This window comes from Poecile atricapillus, chromosome 2 (genome assembly GCF_030490865.1).
Source record: "Poecile atricapillus isolate bPoeAtr1 chromosome 2, bPoeAtr1.hap1, whole genome shotgun sequence".
NCBI lineage: Eukaryota > Metazoa > Chordata > Aves > Passeriformes > Paridae > Poecile > Poecile atricapillus.
Genome location: NC_081250.1, coordinates 37,956,502 through 37,966,826, shown reverse-complemented (window position 1 = coordinate 37,966,826; position 10,325 = coordinate 37,956,502). Strand labels below are relative to the sequence as shown.

The 10,325-nt window shown below is 35.3% G+C and overlaps 1 long non-coding RNA gene across 1 annotated transcript; it reads right to left on the bottom strand.

The window, feature by feature from the left end:
- Positions 1–1,030: 1,030 nt before the first annotated feature.
- Positions 1,031–8,833, bottom strand: LOC131576636 (uncharacterized). The gene is made up of 3 exons (XR_009277022.1): positions 8,696–8,833; positions 2,616–2,776; positions 1,031–1,643 (listed from the first exon to the last, which is right to left on the bottom strand). It is a non-coding gene; the product is annotated as an uncharacterized LOC131576636 (long non-coding RNA).
- Positions 8,834–10,325: the final 1,492 nt, after the last annotated feature.

Here is a 10,325-nt window from a genome sequence, read left to right as displayed (position 1 = left end):
TTGTGTTTATTTTCTACATGAATCCCACTGCTAGAATCCTTAGGGATTTGCTGTATCAAAGATATTTATGAGAATATTGCCCTTGGCTACAGTTTGAAAGGGAGCAATGTAGGACAGGGACAGATGAAGGGTAGGCAAGCTGGTGACTCTGGTCATAGAGAATGCTGAGAGCCTCCTAGATCTGGATACTCTTTCTGAAGCATAGCACTCAAGCAAAATAGGAGAGTGAGCAATATTCAGCAGTCACATTTCCACTTCAGGGGTTTGTTTGTGTATTTCAGCTTCTGAATGTTCACAATTTCAGAAACAGCAAGGCCAGGATTAATCACACAATGTATGGATTCAGTATATGCTGTTGTCCGTGCGTGGCCTCAGCAGGAGAGCAGGATCTTCAGGCATGTGACTATTATATTTAACTTTTGGTGTGTTATTTGTACACTTGAATTTCTGTGTTCTTTCAGTTTTCCTGCATTAAAGGGAGAAATAGGGCAAGAAAATAGCAATAAAATCTGGCAGGTTTGTCATAGGCAGTTCCTCAACATGTCTACATTTAGGTTTCCCATGAGTAATAGGTAATAAAAATGATCAAGCAAGCATAAAGAGGGGAGAATTGTAAAACCAAGTTGCAGCTGAATTTATTTTACTGAGGATGTATTGTTCTAGTAACAAGAAGAAATTATTTGCCTTCAATTCAGCCAGGGATCTTGATCAATTACAGAGAATTGTTGGACTCGGTGATCTTAGAGGTCTTTACCAACTGAAATGATTTTATGAAGTAGCCAAAGTGCCATTTAAACAAATTAAGAAATCTAACATTTATATTAATGTTGCTGACCAGAATATTCCCATAATCTGTTAGTAACATGCATGTGCTGATTTATAAAAGTATGTATATGCATGCACATGTACCCACATACAGAGGGTTTTAATTAGTTGCTGAGATAATGTATAAATCTGTGCCGCTTTAAATTTGCTGATTGAAAAATGAAGAATTCCTGCCCTTTAAATGTTCAGCTTTCACAGAGGTTACAGTAAATCTCTTAATCTCCCAAGCACTTATTCTCCTCTGTGTTTTTCACAGACATTTATCCACAGGACATTCATTTCCAATCTGTATTTAAACCCAGGAATAACTATGTGGGCTTTGAGCTATCTGCTTTCATCCACTCCTAATGGGCTCTACCACAGGAACTCTGGATGAGCTGGGGAGGGGGGAGAAAAAAAGAGATTCAAGCCATGTTCGGCTTCTATTTCAGCTTAAACTGAGTCTCTATTTATTTTTGGTGAAGAGAGCATTAAAGAAAGCAATTATCTGGGGGCAAAAGAAGGGCAGGAAAGATCCACAATAAAGGATTTATTTATTCTGGCTTTGTGGAGAAGGCCAGTGTATCAGGTTTTCAGTCTTATAGTGGAACACAGTTGAATTTATCTGCTGAATGGGGTGTGAGGATTTGAAACATAGCCTGGGTTTTTGTCAAATACTCTTAGCACTGTTTTTCATGTTCCTTACAGAATTTGTAGTCCAGAATCTTGGATGTAAATGGTTATAGATTCACATTGTTTTGTAAATATGCAGGAGCTTGAGTAGCGTTTTCCCATTATTCAGTAGATGCTTTGCAGTCAGTATGCTGAATGGCCCATTTCTGAAAGAGAAATGTAGTATTAAATTAATATAATGTTGTAAAAGAATACACAGAAACATAGTGTTCTTTGAAGTAGTTACAATGAAACTGCCTCTTGACCTTTTGGCATTTTCTCTCCTGCACATCAAAGAATTTATTTCAGTTTAATTCAGAGCGTACTTAGGGAGGTAAAGTACTTAGGGAGGGAGATGGAAAGAAAATGTGCTGAGGAGACCTTTAATTCTGCATTTCCAGACTATGTAAATTAGCCCAAATTTGAAAACTATGCTAAGATATGTCCTGAAAAATGCGTGGTTATTATACCCTTGAATATAAATCCTTTTAACTATGTTTTTTTCTTATTCTTCAGTTGTTTTCTTCCCATCCTATTTTCCTCTCCAGCATCATTCTCTTCATTATTTCTCTTCTCTTCTCTGTCTCCATTCTGTGAGCCTTTCTCCAGAATACAAATCCTTCCCCTTTCTGTGCAATGTGTTTTCTGACTGTTCTTTGCTAAACCAGCTTTGTTTTGGTGTTTTGGTATTACAATAAACATGCTGTTTTATCAAAGACAACTAAATAGCTTCTGGTCACTAATAGCTAGATGCTTTTCTTCTTTCCTCCTTATAATATTAGATATACTTCCAGTATTATTAGTATAAAGATTTGGAGGAATGGTCATTATTTTCTGGTAAGTGTGCTTAACTTTTGAGATGTTACCTTTGAAAATATTCTCATTAGAGAGTGATGATGAGTCATTTGGTAGAAGATTTTTGTGTGTCTTTCTTAATTGTGTGTTTTGGTCTCATGTGGAACGATAAGTGAAAATAAATAGGCTAATTAAACTGTAACACTTAGTCAAATTGTTGCCAAATTTTTGACCCTCTTTCCTGGTGCTGGAAACTCAAATCAGCATTCCTAGCATGAGCAAACTCCTGGATAGATGGAGATTAGGAAAACATTTCAGGTCAGATCTTGTGAGATGCTACTTACCTCTTTCAGTTCACATTAAGGAGCTCAGATCAAAGAGTACAGTGAGAGCAAACAATGGACTTGCACCAGCATCTTGGCCTCTGATGAGAGCACTAAAAGGGCATTGGAAAGGACTGCTGACAGTTTGAGGTTGGACTTCTTAATTTCCTGATGTACATAACCTAAAGAACAGGTGATAATATGGTCTAATTAAGTGTTATCCAGCTACTTAGTTAATGACTGAGCAAATTTATTTAAAACACTCTGGTGCCAGGAAAAGGATAGCAATGAGTGTGAAACTTGCTTTTTATTTATGTATTTATTTTCCCTTCTTAAGGGACCCAATCTCTGCCCAACAGTTCTAAATATGTCTCTTCCTCAGTAAATTTGTACATTGTGGGTTCTCTAACTCTTTTTTCCTACTCATTTAAGAGAATAAACAGTAGTTTGTTTAACCAGGAAAGTATTGCTTAAGATGACTATGCTTTTTAGTTTATTTAAACATGAAGCTGACATATCAGCCTGCCCAACAACTTGTTCTCACACTGCAAATTCCTAGCTAAAACTGAAAACAAACCAAAAAATATTCAAGGTGGAATAAAGATAAAGAAAAAAAAAAGGTGATTTAAAATCTGGATAGCTTTGAAATAAGGGTTTTATAAATCTGGAAATCTGCTCTTTCATGAAGTGTTCAATGACTTCTTTTCAAACACGAGTTTTCGATCACATCAGGTTCTTATTTGCTGTAGGATGCTGCACATTGCTGTTGAATGTCTGCTTCTTACCAACAGCATTTCTTAATAGAATTGACCATAGCAGTAAATGGAAATCGTGTGTAAATAGAAAATAAACTTTTTTAAACTAGCATTTAACTTGCCAGTCATAGAGATTTATATTAATGAATGGCCCATTTAAAAATCAGGTGGACTAGAGCCCAGATAATTCTCCTTCACAACTTACTGAGTTTAGTCTTAGTACCTTAGGACTCTGGATGTTACAGCCATTCCTTCATTTATATATTTTTTTTCAAAGTAAATTCAAGGAAACGAGATAGAGCCATGCTTTTAGGAATTGAAACTTTCACAAAACCTGATTTCTGTCTATCTTATTGCAAAGTTTACAGGCTGAAACCCAAATTTCTCTTTCTCGATTAGAGACTTAAGTTTTAGTATTTAGCATTTGAGCTTAATTAATTTTCCCAACATTTAATAACTGCATTTAAATTAGCCTTGTTTTGATGGCTAATTATCATGAATTTATGGCTGCCTTGACATTTCTAACACATCAATGATTACAGTGGAATCACTTAAAAAATTTAGTACATTTTAAGTTGTTTACTTATGAACTGTTTATTCATCTGCTTTATGGGAGAGCATTGTGGCAGTAGGGACTGCAGGTCCTCAGTGTTCTGCTGTAAGAAGTAGTTTATAACAGCTCTCATCTGGCAAATTATCCAGTATTCCAGCAGGCGTTTTCACCTACCTATTTGTAATACCAGTGGGGAAATTAGTAAGTAGATAAAATTTCTCAGCCAGCCCAAATGCAGGTGTGGAATATGAAACATTCACATGTTCTGACTCACTCAAAATCTTGCAATCAGTTTCTGGCAACCAGAACTTGAGTGAAGGATATATTATTCAGGTTTCAGTTGTTGTGGCTTGCCTGTCTGACATTTATACTCCAAATCTGACAGGTAATGCGCTTTTTCATTTTCAGCAGTCTAAGTATTTTCACCAAAACCTGTGGTACTTCTCTTTCTTTATCCAGAGCTCCCTAATGAGAATCAATTATATATTTAAGTATCTTGTAAAGCAGTGGTGTAAAACTTGGTTTTGTTCAGGGACTTTTATCCTTTAAGAAGTTTCATCTGGTAATAATTTCTGACTGTTCGGCTTGTAATGTGTATTAAACTTTGTCTTCTTAGCACATCTATTGTCGTAAATTTCTGAAGAGAACTCTGGTTATATTGGTATGTTTCTAGGATTGCAGATGGAATAGTCAGCTATGTTTATTTTCTCAAACCTTGACACAAGAAAGGTTTGTTAGAATACCTGCATGTCTGCTTAAGCTAATTTTTTAGCTTAATTTTAGTGAATTTTAGTTTGAGGATTTTCTTATTCTCAAAACAATGACAAAACAAACAACAACAACAAAAACCCAAACAGAGAAAACCAAGTCACAACCAAGAAAACAAACTCATGTATCTCTTCCAACCCCAAATTGGACAAACCCCCAACTATAGTTAAGGAATTTTTTTTTAATGTGCTAAAAATGAAACATTTTACTCCTCTTAGGACATCAGAATAACTTACAGCATAAATATTATTTATGCTATGTACATTGTGATAGGGATAATAACAAAATTACAAGTAATTCTGCAGAGAATAAGAATGGAAATTTGTAGCTACATAATTTCTTATAATGCTCAATTTATGAGATGTAAAGATAGGATTAAGAACTGGAATCTGCACAAGCTTTCAATACCAGCCATATTCATAAATTATTTTACTCTGAAGCGTAGTTGAACTCCTCTGAGGCTGAAGTGTACATGCCAAAGAATCATGGTCAAATACTGAGGCTCATGCCAACGAGCTGTGGTTCCATGCACTTCCATCAGCCGTTCAGAGCTTTGTTCTCTGAGGATCTGCTGCTCCTGCACAGAGGCTTCTGTCACTGTAGTGACTTTTTGCTGTTGTTATCATCAGTTTTGCATAGCCCTTTTAGCTGTAAGGGATGGATGGATTTTAAAACCATCTGCAGCTGCTATTAATATAATTTTTCAGTGTGTGTATTTCCACAAGCTTTTGGTAACAGCTGTTTGAGCAGAACTCTTTTTGATTTACTTCCTTTCTATTTAATTTTACAGTAACATTTCCTTTTTTGTTTCTTTTAGGTAATATTTGACTATCAGAAAATGTCAGTCATAAATTTAAAAATAGTCTTTTGCAAATGTCCAGTGAAGTATTTGAATTTTAAAAGAAAGTACTTAATGTACATTCTATGTCAGCAATTTAAAATCAACACAGCTTATTTCTGTCAAGAGCTTTACCAGAAGTTTGAGTGTTACTATAAAAGCTCCCTATTTTTACTTTAATTATGTGTGTGTGTTCTTCTAGAAAATAAATTATTTACTGTAAAAGTTGTACTCAGCCTATATTTATTGAGAGATTTAAAAATACTCTTGCATTTTTACAGCTTTCTCAACAGTCATATAGTGTGGTTTATCCTTGATTACTCTTTCATGTGTATATCTAGGTAACAGAAATGCTTTCTAATTAATGAAAAGATTATACAAACTTAGGACATATATAGGTTTTAATGATTAGAGAATACTGCTGCATTTGCACTTCCATGGAGAAGTATTTTGCCTGATGTGCATGTCTCTTCTGTTCTGCAGGAAATACCTTCAGTCAATGTTGTTATAAATTGGGAAATGCAGGAAAAATCAGTGACCACTTTAAAAACAGGTGGCTTAAAATAATGATGCTACATATTTGGAACAATAGAATATATCTGCCCATTTTTGCATTCTAGAATGACTCTTGGTAGTTTTATTTGAAGATATTGCTTTTCCAGACATTTGTGGTACAGTGATGTCAATTTTAACTCTTTAAACTAGAGGTAGGAGTCCCCAAGAGAAAAAATAGGTTTCATTGTAGCCTTCATAATGACAGCATATAAGAAAAGGAGAAATCTGGAAATTTGAATCTTTTCAGCAGCAACTTTTCTTTCACAAAAGTTATTCCTCTTGGACTGAAACAGGATTCCCATGCTCTAATAGATGTACGAGTGCTTGGTTAACATTCCGAGAAAGTGACAAAGATTTTTTTTATTCTTTTTTTCTCCTAACATTTTTAGGTAGTTTAATCAATCTATTTCCCATTTATACTGTGGTGAGGGAATAATGCAACATTTTCAATTAAAAGCCTTCATCATTTAGTGATGATTATGCCAGTTAAATTAGTTCTTGATGTTACAAGCTAAATTGATTGTAATTAAAGCACTTAGTAATAGGAAATAAATTGAAATACATTTTTTTTTTCTCTGTAAGAAGGATTGGCATTTCTGCCAATAGGGTTATATTGATCCTTCTTCCCTTGTGGCTCACCACTTTGTCAGGTTGTTGTTTACATATTATTTGATGTTCTAGTAGTTTTCTTCTGGCATTAGGAATTTCTAAATAGTTCACTGCTTTGTGAAGTTGTCTTCTGGAAAGGCAAGAAGTGTGGGAAGATCACTTCATGAACAGACTTTACATCTTATGTGCCAGAGCAGGACTGTGCATCTTCTAGACTGTGATCTAAAGAGAACCTTGTGTTTGGAGACAAACTGTCTTTAGAGCATTTGATGCTTTAAATGGAGATTCTTTTTTTGAGACCAAAGTATAGGCTTTTCTTCCACTGCCTTCAGTGTGCTGACTGGGTAATAAGTATAGGGATATGGCTTTACAAATGCAAAAAACCAGGACATTTCTGTGATGTCTCTGAGTTCCAAAATTAATCTTCTGGCTGTGCATTCTGGTTAAGTAGCTGGTTCAAATGGCAGCACTGCAGGCAGAGTATGGGCAAGAAGAAAATAATGTTTTACAGCCCAGCTTTTTAGGTTACAGCCATGATTATGATAGGCATTGCTGCTTCAGCTGAAGAAACTCCCCTGGTTCCATTCTCAATACGGTTGGTAATAAAGCTTCTGGATTTAGTACTTCTTATTTTATTTTTACTGCTAGCCAAAAGACAAAAGCATGCTCTTCCTTTCAAGTCATATTGTCTGTTTTCACCACAGGAAGTCTTGTGTCTCTCTGAAAGCCAAAGAAGTATTGTGGCAGGATATCTTGTTGAATATACCATCTGATGTTGCCACTTTTTTACCTAAATATTCCCAGCTATTGCTGGTGAACATCAACACTGAAGCAAGGGTTGATTGTTTTCCTAAATGTGACTTTGCAACATTGCTTGTATTATATGCTAAGTTGTAGTGCTTCTTCTAGCCTGACCTGAATTTCTTGGGGATTTACAGATACATTACATTAAGGTACCAGCCAGACTACATTAAAATGAAATACAAGTCTAGCTTTTTTTGACAGGTGGAGTGCTTAACAGTTCTACTTTCTAGTTCTGTTTTTTGAAATGATCAAAAGAAGCTTGATAGTCTACAACTTAGCACTATGTTGCTTTGAGGAGAAATCTATCTGTTTTCACATCATCTAAAGCCAAATAATCCATGACAAAACCAGAGAGAATAAGTCTTCCTTGCTGAAACATTATTTGAAAGGCTAATAGTAGAACAGGAGATGCATTTCTGGAGTAAAAGATAACAGCTTGAAAATGCTGTCTTGGCTTTAGCTTATGTAGCAAAAATGTTAAGCCCCTCCAAAGACAACCTTTGATGACCCATATGCTAATATTTCCTGGCCAGCATTACTCCTGATCACAGAGGAATCTAATCTTCCTTGGCAGACACTGGCATCTTCTCCTGCCACCAGCGGTCTGGGTGGGTGGGTTCATGGGAGTCCTGCATATTTTTGCACTGTTCCACAAAGATCTGTCCTGTGTGGTTTCATTCAAAGTGTGCTGTTTTGGAATATGGCATTAATATTTGCCTCTCCGAGTTTCAAAGATGATGTACGAATAAATATTGCAGTTTAAGAACTTTATTTTGCTCACTAACAGAGACCTCTGCTCTAGGGATTGTAGAAATGGACTCATAGATAAGTAAGATGATTTCTGTCTTGAACCATACTTTAATCTTGTGACAGGACCATTCACATTTTATAGTTTGTTATTCCTGCTGAATTGCTGAATGCCCTCTTGTTAATATTCTTTTATTGTTGCTGTTTTAAGAAAAAGCTTTTCTGAAATAAAGGCTATGCTTATGTTTTTACTAAGCTGTGGTTTCCCCATTAGTACATTTGGAAACTACCTTCTCAGAAGTATGCATTTAAGAACTACTTTTTTTGTGTATAGCTAAGAGAGTTGTAAATGTGAAAATTCCCAGAAACAGCACGTAGTTTAAAAAATAAGCACACAAAAAACCCCCACACCCAAACAACCAAAAACCCCCAACACTCAAACCCCCTTCTCTGGGGAATTTAAACTAGTTACCTGCAATATTTCCAGAATATTTCTTCATCTATCACAGTGATTCTTACAAGATACACTACAGAAATGGGATCACGCTAAAGAATTAATCTCTGCATCAGATTTTGAAAGGAAAGAGGAACTCTATGCTGAACTGCCTTGCCTGGTTTGTTTTTCAGAACATCTTCAATATGAGGAGCATGCGAAGGCTAGGTCATGGTTTATGAGAAGTCACTTGATACTGGCTTTCCATGGAATACTTGAAAGGTTTCACTGCAGTATCACTTGCTCTGTATACTTGAAGGTGTTTTCAAAGTTATTTTTTATGCCACAGCATAACACTTACCTTGAATGCTTCCAGTGGGGATGAAAATGTTAATCTAGTGAGAATATGTTCGACTGAGAAATACAGTTTTAAGTAACATTAAGGGGACATTAGGGGAGCCTGTTAACTTTGAAGAGTCTTACAAATTGCTTGCAGTCTCCTGATGAGTATACTGGGTATACTTTTTTCATGACCTAAAATCCAAGTTAATTTCTCTTTCTCTACTAAGTTAGTAAGTCCAGACTGACCAGCATTTGACATAAATGTTGCTGCTCTCTTTAACTTCAAATCCAAATTTAATTAAGTGCAGATGCTAGAGTGAGTAATATCTTTAGTGCTCTGTTCCCACACAGTGAACCCCCATGTCACTTATAAGACATTTGATGTCTGATGTGGTTTCCTGTCGGCTTGTGGGAAATGTTTTCCTTTGAAATTAATGTCTTATGGAGGACCAGATGAGTTGCAATATGTGCCATAGGTTTCAATCTGTTGTCCTATGCTAGAAATCTGATCTTTTTGTAAGTGCCACCTCTGAGTAAATGCTCTAAGTGGAAGATACTTAAAAAGCAGAATGAATACCTCCTTGGGCTGTAAAACATTCTTTACTCTTTCTCTTTCATAATTTTATGTTCCCCCATAATCTGTAATCTTTCAAATCTAATAAGGTTTCTCTTACAATTAATGGGGCTTCCTTAAAGTGGTTTGAAGAACTTCATATCAAAAGAATGAAAACTCACATAGGTACCACATGTTTAGGTTTTGTGAGTGTGGAAATTAGTTTACAGTGCTTTCCATAATTTCATATGAACGTTTTATATTTTTGATAGATGAAAAGGAAAACTGCTTTGTCTTTGAAGTGTGTTTATGGCAGAGAATTGTCTTAATATTTTTTCCAATTAATTAGATATATTTCTACTCAACTTGGGTACTCTAAGTGCACTTTTCTTATCTGAACTTTTGCCACCTTTCCTGAGTTTGTTTCCAAGGATGGCTCATTTCCATGCAAAGGAGAAAGAGATCTTTTAATTGCAATTAGTGAAGCTGGTTTTGGCTCTTGAATATAGAATTACATGAAAATCTTCATTTTAACTTCTTTAGTACGTTTTACTTATTTTTATAATTAACACTTGCTGTAGAAGTTTTGCATTTTAACACAGAAAACAGAATCCATGCATAAAAAGAAAATGATGATGCTTGTGCATTAGTTGTGGTTTCCCCACACTGAGACAGCAAATTTTTTACTAGAATTAAAGAACTTTTCCTTAGAATAGTTGTGCTTCAAATTGTTACACTTTTTAATTTGAGCTTTTTACTAGATAGTCATAGTTA